This window comes from Mytilus californianus, unplaced genomic scaffold, assembly GCF_021869535.1.
Source record: "Mytilus californianus isolate M0D057914Y unplaced genomic scaffold, xbMytCali1.0.p SCAF_22, whole genome shotgun sequence".
Lineage (NCBI taxonomy): Eukaryota > Metazoa > Mollusca > Bivalvia > Mytilida > Mytilidae > Mytilus > Mytilus californianus.
This window is the reverse complement of record NW_026262671.1, coordinates 1064781-1079110: the sequence shown is the minus strand read 5'-3', so window position 1 is coordinate 1079110 and position 14330 is coordinate 1064781. Positions and strand designations below refer to the sequence as shown.

The following is a 14330-nucleotide window of genomic DNA, read 5'->3' as shown; positions in this document are numbered from 1 at the left end:
TGATTAAGAATATAAAAGAAAATGTGCCCAAGTTGTGTCTATGTAATGTTGTTTTAAAGCTCACGATTGTAGTCACCTGTCATTCTAAATATAAAGCCTGTAATATAATTAGATTTTTGTTAAAAAAAAAACAATGAAGTTCAAAATATAGTCATTGATCGTGACTTAAACATATATTTATTCAGGTATTTCAACACACATTAAATGTCTTGATAATAATCCTCAAGGTTAATGTCATAAACTACGTAGGGATTGTAAACCGATTACGACATAAGTACAAGGCAAACACATTGAATTTGTCGTATTTTGGATATTTCCCCTGTAGATCATCATCTGTATCGCAACCAAAAAAATTAAGCATACTTGTCAGTAGACCAAATTGGGAACCAGAAACAGGGAAAATGGTGTTGATTTGTTTTATAGGTAATGCTGCCCAACATGAAATTAAGAGAGTCAGAGTGACTGTGTATGAAACTTGGGATTAGTTTAATGTAATGTAAACCTTGAAGAAAGTAAACGCTTTAATTATAAAATTAAAATCGCGTAAGTAAAAATGTTTCAATTAAATGTTTATTGTGACTCAATTGAAAAATAAGAGGACAAAAAGTTTATTTTCACATGTTGCAAGTATTTTCAAAACTTGCCGTTTTGGATCGCGACAAAGCATCTTCGAAGATAATGGTATTTTCCCGATTCATGTGATTGTGGACTTTCTATTTTCAATACAAGGCTTTTTTGTTTGTTTTTAAATAAATGTGGAATATTAAAAATAAACGGATGAAGCAAAATCTAATGTGATCAGTATTATTTCACGTTTTCATCTGTTTTGAAATACACCGTGGTATTAACAATAATTTAAATCAAAACTTAAACTTATTTGATCCCTTACTGTGACAACGGACTACATTTTGAAATCTTTCAATACCACTTAACTTTCAATTTGGTCAACACAATTGAAATTTCTTGACCAATTATATTTTTATTTGATCCTACTCAACTTAAATTTATTTCATAAAATATCAATGTTTATTAATATTATTATTAATAAAGACAGTCATTCATGTTCATATGTTTCATTTACTCCTTTCTGAGAATAGGATAAGAAAATACAGGGAAGAAGGCTTAACGGGAAATATTACATACGCCTTATCCAACAATCTACATAAATGGTAAATAAACTCATCATAGATAAAGGTGAAGAGCATTGAGGCCCTAAAATGCATAAAAGTTTTACCAAATGCAGCTAAGGTAATCCATTCCTTTGGTAGAAAATCCTAAGTATATCGAAAAAATTCTAAATTTTGTAAACAGTTAATTTATAATTATGACCATATCAATGATAATTCATGTCAACACAGAAGTGCTGACTACTGGGCTGGTGATACCCTTGGGGAGAAAAACTCCACCAGCAGTGACATCGACGCAGTGGTTGTAAATAAACTCATCATAGATACTTGGATTGAAACTTTGAACACCAGACGCGCGTGTTGTCTACAAAAGACTCATCAGTGACGCTCGAATCCAAAAAAAAAGAAAAGTTAAAAAAGCCAAATAAAATAGGAAGCTGAAGAGCATTGAGGACTAAAAATTCTTAAAAGTTTTGCCAAATACAGCTAAGGTAATCTATTCCCGGGGTAAACAATCATTAGTAATTCGAAAAATTCTAAATTTTGTTCAGAGTTAATTTATAATTATGACCATATCAATGATAATTTTAGTAGGGTTTAAAAAAGACTTCTTCAAGGCCTATCTGATTTGATTGTGTCAACCAGAAGCGAAACTATTGATGAAAAAATAGAAATATCATACGATGCAAGAATAAATCTTGAAATATCAAAAATCATAATAATAAGAAATGTTACGGATAATGAGAAATCATTGAATAAAATTGCATCTCGAAGAGTTTGAGCATTAAAAAAGTTGAACAACAAATAATGAAACTTGAAATTTACCTCAAAGATGGTCATACAATTATATTGTTTTGTGTCAGCAAGGTAGAAATGAAACTTTTAACCCTTTTCAGATTTGAATAGTATATAAAAATAAAAATATACCTGATTCGTAGTTTTCTCAATTTGTTTTCACAATTTAATGCCCTTTTGAAAATTTTTAAATGAATTTAGTTTACATAAAAAAGGGAAATTGTAAGTATTCTTTAGTTTGTTCAGCTTTTAGGACACCGATCAAAACAGGTAAAATGCTGAGGTTTGTATAGATTATTTTGACGGCTAGCTATGGAATACAACACCAAAATTTGAAAAATCGATATGTTGTCGTATATTAACAATGATGGAAATCCATATCGAGATACTGTTTCATTTTAATCTCGTAAGCCATGGCCACAGATCAAACATTACAGATTATCGTGAAGATAAAAGTCATCCTTCAAAAAAACGAAGAAAAAGGTATAATGACGAGGAAATAGTTTGACAGCAAGCTATCGTAGACATCGCCAAAGTTTTCAAAATTTCTATATGCTGCCAAAGATAGACAAAGATTGGAATCCAGGTCGACCATTTGATTGATCACATAGAAAGGTATCATACTATATATTCTTAATTGGTTCAGCGAATGATCATCACAGAGAAGATATATCATAATCTATATATGTAAGAGTCATTACGACCTCTGTAAAATAACCTTTCATATCAAAGATACAAGTAACTGTTTTAATAAAAAATGAAAACTTTGAATCTCTTACCAGCTATCATATTTGTTGCACTCATTGGACTGTATTCTGAGTATTTCATAATCAATAACAGTTGATAATATAAGGGGGTCTGTATGAGTGGTATTCATTTGTGTATTCCTATATTTTCAGGCAATTTTCACTATTTGTTTTATCCAATTATTTCCTATTCTTTATATGTATCACCTTATAAGTCTCTGTTTTAAATTTTTTGGACTATTTTTTCTCTACTCTTATTTTTTGGACTATCAAAACGATATAGAGCAATGTTTGTTACACGATAATGGTATAACAATATTTGTTTCACGATCATTATATAACAATGTTTGTTACACGATGACAATATAACGACGTTTGTTACACGATGAACATATTGCAATGTTTGTTAGTCGATGAAAACATAACGATGTTTGTTTTTTTTTCCCTCCTCGCTTTGAAGAAAGAATGAATATTTATTGAGACAACAAAATGGCGCTGATCTACACACGACTGTCGACACGACTGAGACAATTCAAAAGATGACAGATCGACACACGACTGTCTACACGACTGAGACAATTTAAAAGATGACAGATCGACACACGACAGTCGACACGACTGAGACAATTTAAAAGATGACAGATCGACACACGACTGTCGACACGACTGAGACAATTTAAAAGATGACAGATCGACACACGACTGTCGACACGACTGCGACAATGTAAAAGATGACAGATCGACACACGACTGTCGACACGACTGAGACAATTTAAAAGATGACAGATCGACACACGACTGTCGACACGACTGAGACAATTTAAAAGATGACAGATCGACACACGACTGTCGACACGACTGAGACAATTTAAAAGATGACAGATCTACACACGACTGTCGACACGACTGAGACAATTTAAAAGATGACAGATCGACACACGACTGTCGACATGACTGAGACAATTTAAAAGATGACAGATCGACACAACACTGTCGACATGACTGAGACAATTTAAAAGATGACAGATCGAAACACGACTGTCGACATGACTGAGATCACATTACAGACATCAGATCTACACGCGACTGTTGAAATGACCGAGACAACATAACAAAGATCGTGATCTTCATGACAAGTCAGAATCGTGTGTATTAAACGTGTTCGGTGATGTCATAAATCGTGATTGTTCACGTTACTCGAACATTTTAACAATTAATGAAAGAAACCATCGGTCAGAAATAAACCAAAATATTTAAGGAAAAGCTTCTGTAAAGCGATACCCAGCTTCAAATAAATATAAATTCAACTATCTTTAAATTTTTCTCCGTGCATTTATATTTCTGAAGAACTTTGATATGATATGGCTTCATACTCTATTGCAGAAATGAATAATACCATTTAATTTCTTATTGTTCACTTATAACATTATATAGGAACAGTTCGGTCATTTTTTAATAAAAGAAACAGATCTTTTTAATATACAAAAATAACAATCTATTCGAACGCAAGAGTTTCTTATCTTGCCATTGTTGCTGGACTAAAAGAAACATTATATATGTTAAATATTGTATCTTATATACTAACAAAATGTGAAGTATTTTTTACATATATTGAGACGACGGATATTTTATAAATTGTGTGATTTTTTGTTTTTTCATATCCAAAAATCAACGCCACTTTGCTTATTTGAATATTATACTAAACAAATCGGATACGGGTCACGGAAATTATATTGAAATGATAGGGAATTTTGAAAAAAAAATGTCTGTTTTAACTTTAATTTAAGTGATAGACAGGTTGCGGGGACAGAAAATAAATATACACAACAATATACACTATTTAAACGAAACATAATGATCATCACAGAGAAGATATATCATAATCTATATATGTAAGAGTCATTACGACCTCTGTAAAATAACCTTTCATATCAAAGATACAAGTAACTGTTTTAATAAAAAATGAAAACTTTGAATCTCTTACCAGCTATCATATTTGTTGCACTCATTGGACTGTATTCTGAGTATTTCATAATCAATAACAGTTGATAATATAAGGGGGTCTGTATGAGTGGTATTCATTTGTGTATTCCTATATTTTCAGGCAATTTTCACTATTTGTTTTATCCAATTATTTCCTATTCTTTATATGTATCACCTTATAAGTCTCTGTTTTAAAGTTTTTGGACTATTTTTTCTCTACTCTTATTTTTTGGACTATCAAAACGATATAGAGCAATGTTTGTTACACGATAATGGTATAACAATATTTGTTTCACGATCATTATATAACAATGTTTGTTACACGATGACAATATAACGACGTTTGTTACACGATGAACATATTGCAATGTTTGTTAGTCGATGAAAACATAACGATGTTTGTTTTTTTTTCCCTCCTCGCTTTGAAGAAAGAATGAATATTTATTGAGACAACAAAATGGCGCTGATCTACACACGACTGTCGACACGACTGAGACAATTCAAAAGATGACAGATCGACACACGACTGTCTACACGACTGAGACAATTTAAAAGATGACAGATCGACACACGACAGTCGACACGACTGAGACAATTTAAAAGATGACAGATCGACACACGACTGTCGACACGACTGAGACAATTTAAAAGATGACAGATCGACACACGACTGTCGACACGACTGCGACAATGTAAAAGATGACAGATCGACACACGACTGTCGACACGACTGAGACAATTTAAAAGATGACAGATCGACACACGACTGTCGACACGACTGAGACAATTTAAAAGATGACAGATCGACACACGACTGTCGACACGACTGAGACAATTTAAAAGATGACAGATCTACACACGACTGTCGACACGACTGAGACAATTTAAAAGATGACAGATCGACACACGACTGTCGACACGACTGAGACAATTTAAAAGATGACAGATCGACACACGACTGTCGACATGACTGAGACAATTTAAAAGATGACAGATCGACACAACACTGTCGACATGACTGAGACAATTTAAAAGATGACAGATCGAAACACGACTGTCGACATGACTGAGATCACATTACAGACATCAGATCTACACGCGACTGTTGAAATGACCGAGACAACATAACAAAGATCGTGATCTTCATGACAAGTCAGAATCGTGTGTATTAAACGTGTTCGGTGATGTCATAAATCGTGATTGTTCACGTTACTCGAACATTTTAACAATTAATGAAAGAAACCATCGGTCAGAAATAAACCAAAATATTTAAGGAAAAGCTTCTGTAAAGCGATACCCAGCTTCAAATAAATATAAATTCAACTATCTTTAAATTTTTCTCCGTGCATTTATATTTCTGAAGAACTTTGATATGATATGGCTTCATACTCTATTGCAGAAATGAATAATACCATTTAATTTCTTATTGTTCACTTATAACATTATATAGGAACAGTTCGGTCATTTTTTAATAAAAGAAACAGATCTTTTTAATATACAAAAATAACAATCTATTCGAACGCAAGAGTTTCTTATCTTGCCATTGTTGCTGGACTAAAAGAAACATTATATATGTTAAATATTGTATCTTATATACTAACAAAATGTGAAGTATTTTTTACATATATTGAGACGACGGATATTTTATAAATTGTGTGATTTTTTGTTTTTTCATATCCAAAAATCAACGCCACTTTGCTTATTTGAATATTATACTAAACAAATCGGATACGGGTCACGGAAATTATATTGAAATGATAGGGAATTTTGAAAAAAAAATGTCTGTTTTAACTTTAATTTAAGTGATAGACAGGTTGCGGGGACAGAAAATAAATATACACAACAATATACACTATTTAAACGAAACATAATGACTGTCGTTGCAAAAATCAAGGTTCCTGAGCTATTTTGAAAATCGAAGCGAGAGGCTTTTAACATTGCAGTATAAAATACAGGCTAAAATGGCTGAAACGTCAAATTTGCAAACTGCGTGTTGAATATTGACTAACAAGGTCATTACAAAAACAGGTTGCGGGGATGAAACTTGAAACTTGAATGTCCAAAGAATAAGCAAGTCCAAACCTTGTATGTGTAGTCGTTGAACTCTAGGTTCCCACGTAATGTTAAAATGCCCCTATTTCAAGAAGAATAAACCGACGAATATACAACAAAATCACTAAATTCGCGTTCATTGTTTTGATTTTGACCGCCTGACAACTTTACGGAAATATCAGAGTGATTATAAAAAAGCTTAGGGCTCTGTGACGGGCAACTTATAATATCCGTGTTTTAAAGATTTTAATGATATCAAGCCAGTCTAGTTCAAACTATTATCACGTGGTTCAATTCTCATTTACATATTATGAATATTAATTATCAAAATTACTACTAATTTCTGGCTATGTAACCACTTATGAGTGGAAAAATGTAAAAACGCTGTATTTTTGTGCTTTTTGTTACAGGTATCCAATGAAAAAAAAAGGAATAAACTTGAGAAAGTGGATAGCTTTAAGGTAAACAATCTAATTAAAATATAGATCTCGGATTTCGTTATACTACGTTATACTACATACAAAGATCTAACAAGTACCCTACAAGGTTTCACTTTTGTGACCTTATATAACGTAATATTTGACCCCAGAAAGTATTTATATCGACCAATCAGAATGCTCCTTATAAACGCGACCTAGGAACATGTTGAAGATGGCGACGTAGAAATGGAAAAACAACATAGAAAATGCATTAACTGAAATTTTGCCTTAGTACAAAGTGAAAGAATTGAAATTTGAGAAGAGAAAAATTTTGGAAATCAAAGATTGCATGGTCAGGCTTCCAACATGCTTCAAACGGGCTATGGAAAGAGTTTACATACCAGATATCTGCTACCCGATAATCAAGTCTGCATTCAAAGGTAATTTCTCGAAAATAGAGTATTAAAGGTTGACATTTTTCAATCATTGGGCAACTTCTCGAGTGTTTATTAAAAAATATCTTTGTGGAGGATTCACAGTGTACTTTAAAAAAACATGACAATATCCCAGAAAATACATTGCAAGTCTTCATTCTCCTAATTCTCCTACCAAAAAATTATAATTATTAATTTACAAAGTCAATGAAGATATGGGATCAGATAAATCTAAATTCATTGGTAATAGTATATAAATCATAATGTCATCTTATTAATGATATTCTACTGTGTACTTGCAAAGATATACATGTATACTTATGCCAGCACATGCAGAAGAAGTTTTAATATCAGCATACTTTTTTTACTTCTGTCACACACTGATACATGTTGATATCATGAGGTGCTCCAGATAATTGTTACGGGGAATTTTCTGCCAAGAAAGAAATTAATTGTTCACTATTCTTGGACTCGGCTACAGTGGGTCAGAATGGCAATTAGTGTTTCAGTGTTCATTAAATATTAGTTTAATGCTTTGTGAGAAAAATAACTTCATCCTGTTTATGTACATATAAAAAAGAAGATGTGGTATTATTGCCAATGAGACAACTCTCCACAAGAGACCAAATGACACAGAAATTAACAACTATAGGTCACCGTACAGCCTTCAACAATGAGCAAAGCCAATATCGCACAGTCAGCTATAAAAGGCCCCGAAATGACAATGTAAAACAATCAAACGAGAAAAACTAACGGCCTAATTTATGTACAAAAAAAACGAAAGAATAACAAGTATGTAACACATAAACAAACGACAACCACTGAATTACAGGCTCCTGACTTGGGACAGGCACATACATACAGAATGTGGCAGGGTTAAACATGTTAGCGGGATCCCAACCCTCCCCCTAACCTGGGACAGTGGTGTAACAGTACAATATAAGAACGAACTATAAAAATCAGTTGAAAGAGGCAAAAAGTGTTACTTTAACCGTTCCAGAACAAATGGTATAATTGCTGAATTTTTCGTTTCCATTCTCTAACTTTAGTTTTCCTCAACCAAATGTTATGAAACTTATACACAATACTTATTACCAAAAAAACTCAGATCAAGCACAAATTTGGGTAGCATCACTTTTACCGTTCTTCAGTTATATCGTTTTATAACTTTATATGATCTGCAAGAGTGGGCATCATCTGTGTCCTATGGACACATTCCCCATTTATTGTAGTCTTTTATACTCAAATATTTAGCTTTAACTACATGATTGAGTAACTTTGCAGAGGCGGATTTAGAGGGGGAGCTCAGGGGGCTCAGGCCCCCTTTTTTGGAAAAATTTGGTTGTTTATATAGGGAATCACTGAAGCATGGCTGTACAGGCCCCCATTATGAAGAAAATGTCTGGGTCCGCCACTGCTTTGTTTTCATTTGTAACATTACTAGTATAAATAATTTTGAAGACTTGATTAAGTAATTATGCTCTTGACTGATAGAATACTCTATCTTTAAATTCAACATGTCTAATACATATACTTGATCAATATATAGAACAAGACAGACGAGACTATCTCTATCATAGTACATACATGTATGTTAAATTGTTCAGAAAACAACCAACCATCAATCAAAATCAATAGGTATCTTATAAGATTAATGTCTGGAAATGATGATGCTAAACAAAAAGTAAAAAATGTGAAATGAAATGAAATACAAGTTTAAAGATTTGTGTACAGATTCTGATAATAAATACATGTACGTACAAATTTGATTAGGGAATCCACACCTCAAGGACTAATCCCAAAAAGGATTACTCAAGGGCCAGTGTTTTTATTTCCCCAAAAAATGTTCAAAGATAAGAAGATGTGGATCCTAGAAATGGATTCACAGTGTCAATTTATAAATTTACCCTTAGATAACCTACATGTATATCTGTAAGTTACATTTATTTAACAAAACATTCTGTCATTAACCAGAGGAACATATCAATTAAAATGTGTTTGAATAAACACTAGTATTAAGTAACAGGGTATGTACATGTAGGTAGGGAAAACCTAAACAAACATGCATGTACATTTTTTCTTCATCTTTTAGTCTGGAAAAGCTAGACTAAGTAATAATTATTAAAGAAAAAAATTAAATGAGTTCCTCTGAAACGGATGTTAAATAATCTTAAATAAGCTTTATAATGGAGTCAGCATTGTTTTGAAATCAGAATATTCCATAAATATATTTAAATTGATATTTCACATGTTTCAGGAGCAGACATTCTTCCCTGGTCTATATAGCTTCATTGAAAGGAATCGGACACAGAAAGTTTGGGGAAATGAAATTGAGAGTCACTGTGAATAATTCACACACATGCTAGACATAAAGAAATGGCCAGACACGGCTCAGCTATAGAATCTGTATCAACTGGAAGCAACAGCATTTTCATCAGAAAACTAAAAAGGATGTGAAAAACATGAAACATGCATTTGGAAATGTTCAGCCGCCAAACAAATAGATATGCCAGGAAATGCAAATTGTTTGCTAATATAAATGTCAATGATGTCTGTACAAAAGCAAAGATATAAAAGCCTTTTTCATTTATACATGTAACAGTCATATACAATACAGATTTAAGACCATCAGACAATCTTTAAATCTTTGGAAGCCACAGTACCTAGTCCAAGACATTCCATATTTTCAACTCGTTATGAAGACATATTTGACCAATCTGGTTTCCATTTATAGAAGTTTAAAAATAAGTTCTACATGTACATGACATGATGATCACCAGCAATGAAGGTGATATAGGATATAATATTCAAAGTAGAGAAGTATAAAGTGAATTTGAACCTCCCACCATAATAGCATTCTGCACATTTTGGATCACATATGGATCAAGCTGTTGTACTTGTGAACTAAAAGATTGTTGCTTGGTGGTTGTCAGGTACATTGTACATGTTGACAGTGCTATACGTCTATTAAATAAAATGCAGTTCAGAACAGTTATATTTTAGTAATAGATAGATTTCTTCTGTCTTTATTTGAACGGATAAACCAGATAATTAAAAACAAAAATTTCTGACAACTATGTCTGTTCTGGAACTGAAGACTACCTTCACTTTTTGTATCTTCCTTGTTCATTTTCCTCCAGATAAATTACTGACTATCACCATGAGGCTTATAACATGTATAAGTAGGCTTAATTCCTCCAAGGTCTCCAGTTATGTCCTGTCTGTGACAAAAGTTTCAGAATACAAGACATGCAAGACATGAAATGCTAATCGGACAACAACATTTACTATTTATATGAAGTTTTATATTTCAGAGGGTAGAAATCATGGATTTGTCATACTTAAAATCATAATCATGATAATGTATAAGGAATCCTTATGTTTAGAAGTTTCTGTCAAGACATATGTCCATTGTCCTTATTCCATTTTCATTGTTCAGTGCTCCTTAAAAAACTACATGTGTAGTGATTTTATCAAGTGAATTTGTGGCATATTATAAGTAATACGATATTTGGTATACATAAAATTGAGAATGGAAATGGGGAATGTGTCAAAGAGACAACAACCCGACCATAGAACAGACAACAGCAGAAGGTCACCAACAGGTCTTCAATGCAGCGAGAAATTCCCGCACCCGGAGGCGTCCTTCAGCTGGCCCCTAAACAAATATATATACTAGTTCAGTGATAATGAACGCCATACTAAACTCCAAATTGTACACAAGAAACTAAAATTAAAAATAATACAAGACTAACAAAGGCTAGAGGCTCCTGACTTGGGACAGGCGCAAAAATGCGGCGGGGTTAAACATGTTTATGAGATCTCAACCCTCCCCCTATACATTGTATGGGATCAAAGGTTTACATGTGTTGTCAGACGGGGTTCAACTTGTCTCTCAATTTTTTGTCGAGCCCCGGGTTCTCATTAAGGCGAGTCCTGGACTCATCATAATCAGTCTGGACTCATCATTTTCAAAACTTGCGAGTCCCAAGATGCATGAAAATTGTAAAATGTTGTATCAACTGAGCACATACATGTATATCACCATTTTATCACAAAAGTTAAAAAATAATCTAAATTTTGTGTAATTAGGGATAGTGATGCGGCGGCGTTAACTCACTTCTTAAAAGCTTAATATTGCAGAAGGTAGAAGATCTGGATGCTTCATACTTTGTATATAGATGCCTTATGATATGAAGTTTCCGTCTGTCATATGTCTATTGTCATTGACCTCATTTTCATGGTTCAGTGACTACTTGAAAAAAAAGTTCAGAATTTTTGTAATGTTAATTTCTCTCTTATTATGAGTAATTGGATAACTATATTTGGTATGTGCGTACCTTGCAAGGTCCTAATGCCTGTCAGACAGTTTTCATTTGACCTCGACCTCGTTTCATGGATCAGTGAATAAGGTTAAGTTTTCATGGTCAAGTCCATATCTCAGATACTATAAGCAATAGGTCTACTATATTTGGCGTACATATATGTAATGATTGTAAGGTGTACATGTCCAGCTGGCAGGTGTCATCTGACCTTGACCTCATTTTCATGGTTCAGTGGTACTAGTTTAGTTTTTGTGTTTTGGTCTGTTTTTCTAATACTGTATGCAGTAGGTCAACTATATTTGGTGTATGGAAATATTTTACAATGTACATATCAGTCTGGCAATCAGTCTGGCAGGTATTATTTGACCTTGACCTAATTTTCACGGTTCATTGCTCAATGTTAAGCTTTTGTGTTTTGGTCTGTTTCTCTTAAACTTTAAGCAATATGTCAACTATATTTGGTGTAAGGAATGATTGTAAGGTGTATGCATGTATGTATGTCTGGTAGGTATCATCTGACCTGGACTTCATTTTCATGGTTCATTGGTCCATATGGAATTTCCATGGTTTGGTCTGTTTGTTTTATACTACAAGTAATAGGTCATCTATATTCTGTGTATGGAATGATTGTATTAAAGGTGTACATGTATTTCCGCCTTGGTTTATCTGACCTTGACCTCGTTTTCTTGGATCATAAATGTTAATGTGATACTTGTAGTAAAACTTTATAAGTAGGACTATCAACATAAAATCAATGGTCAGTATAGTAGGCGAGACATTTCAGCGTGTGCACTCTTGTTTCAACTTATAAGTCTACAGATATCTAAATAAAAAAATTAAGGTATATACATTAGGTAAAAATAAAATCAAACAAAAGACGGTGTTCATGTGACCCCAACCTCATTTTACCCATCAGTGATTAAGGTTATTTTTTTGTGCAAATTAATATATATTGTGGTTAATTCCATTTCTCAGATTCTACACAATGTATATAAAGCAGTAGGTCAAAGTTTACATATGAACAAGAAGAGATACTATACATGAAACGTTTATATATATGTTAATGATGATGGATAGCTGCTTACAGTCCAGTGGCAAATTAATATGCATATTCAGGACAAGAATATGTTTATGTGATGTGAATAATAACCCTGCTTTGTTATAGACCGACAGCAACTAAAATAGCAAAAAATAACTAAATGACATCTAGAATGAAACCTACATGTATATATAAGGCTTCAATAGAAGGAAAGGCAATTGTCTATGCAATATGTCAAGCTCTACTCTTTAATGTGTCTAAAAAAGTAGTGAATAAATTCAGCAGAAATATCTTGTTCATTGTGTCTGTGATAATCATTCATGTACATGTACATCACATCACTGCATGTACAAAAATGTACCACATCTATTTTATATAGATCTGTCATATGCATTTAATACACAATTCTGAAAATAAAAAAATAAAAACTATAGGCCATGCAACATGTACTACAAGTATACAACAGGGTTTATACTTGGTACAGGCACATGAAATGTGATTGAATTTAATGAAATAGTTTTTGTGTCACCTGAGACCATTGTTGCAAAATGTGACACTTAGGGATTACAATCAGCATAATTGTGCAGCAGCATAAACTATTTGAATAAAGTTTGATATTTCAGAAAATAGATGACCTGGATGTTTTATACCTTGTACACAGATACATTTTTGTGTACCTTATATGTGTAGTCACTAAGTTTCTGTCCAACAAATGTCCATTGTCCTTGACCTAATTTTTATGGTTCAGTGACTGCTTGATTAAAAATTATGCTTTTTTTTCTCATTTGAAATTTTCACTTTACAGATGTATTATCTCAGATTCTATAAGCAATAGATCAACTATATTTGGTGTATAGAATAATTGTTAGATGTACATGTGCATTTTGGACTAGCAGTTTTTATCGAACCTTGACCTCTTTTTCATGGTCCATTCTTTAGTTGTTGTGGTTAAGTCTATTTCTCAAACTAGCAATAAGGCCTCTACATTTGGTGTATGGAATGATTTTAAGGTGAACATGTCCAACACAGGCATTTTTTTCTGACCTTGACCTTTTTCATGATTTATTATTTGTGATTTTGGTCTATTTTGCAGACACTTTGAAGCAATAGGGCCACTATATTCTGCATATGACTTCTGCAGCCCTTCTATGTCAAGTATATATTGATCTTAAAAAATGACAGGTTATTGATAATTTAGTTTATTGCTTTCAAATTTAAAAATTTGATTAAAAGGTAAAAAAAGCTAGAATTTTCATTTTGGACTAAGGGAGCTACCATTTGATTTTTATGGGGGGTGGGGGCTAGGATGAAAAATTTTGTCCTGCATTTTTTTTTTAGTTGTAATATCTGTCCTGCCTTTTTATTTTTCACTCTATTCGGTCCTGCCTTTTTTTAAAGTTTATTCTGATT

At 32.8% G+C, this 14330-nt stretch overlaps 1 long non-coding RNA gene across 1 annotated transcript; it reads left to right on the top strand.

Annotated features, from left to right (window-relative positions):
- Positions 1-7145: 7145 nt before the first annotated feature.
- On the top strand, positions 7146-10551 carry LOC127732067 (uncharacterized). Its single transcript, XR_007996047.1, has 2 exons — positions 7146-7562; positions 9814-10551. It is a non-coding gene; the product is annotated as an uncharacterized LOC127732067 (long non-coding RNA).
- The last annotated feature ends 3779 nt before the right edge of the window (positions 10552-14330 follow it).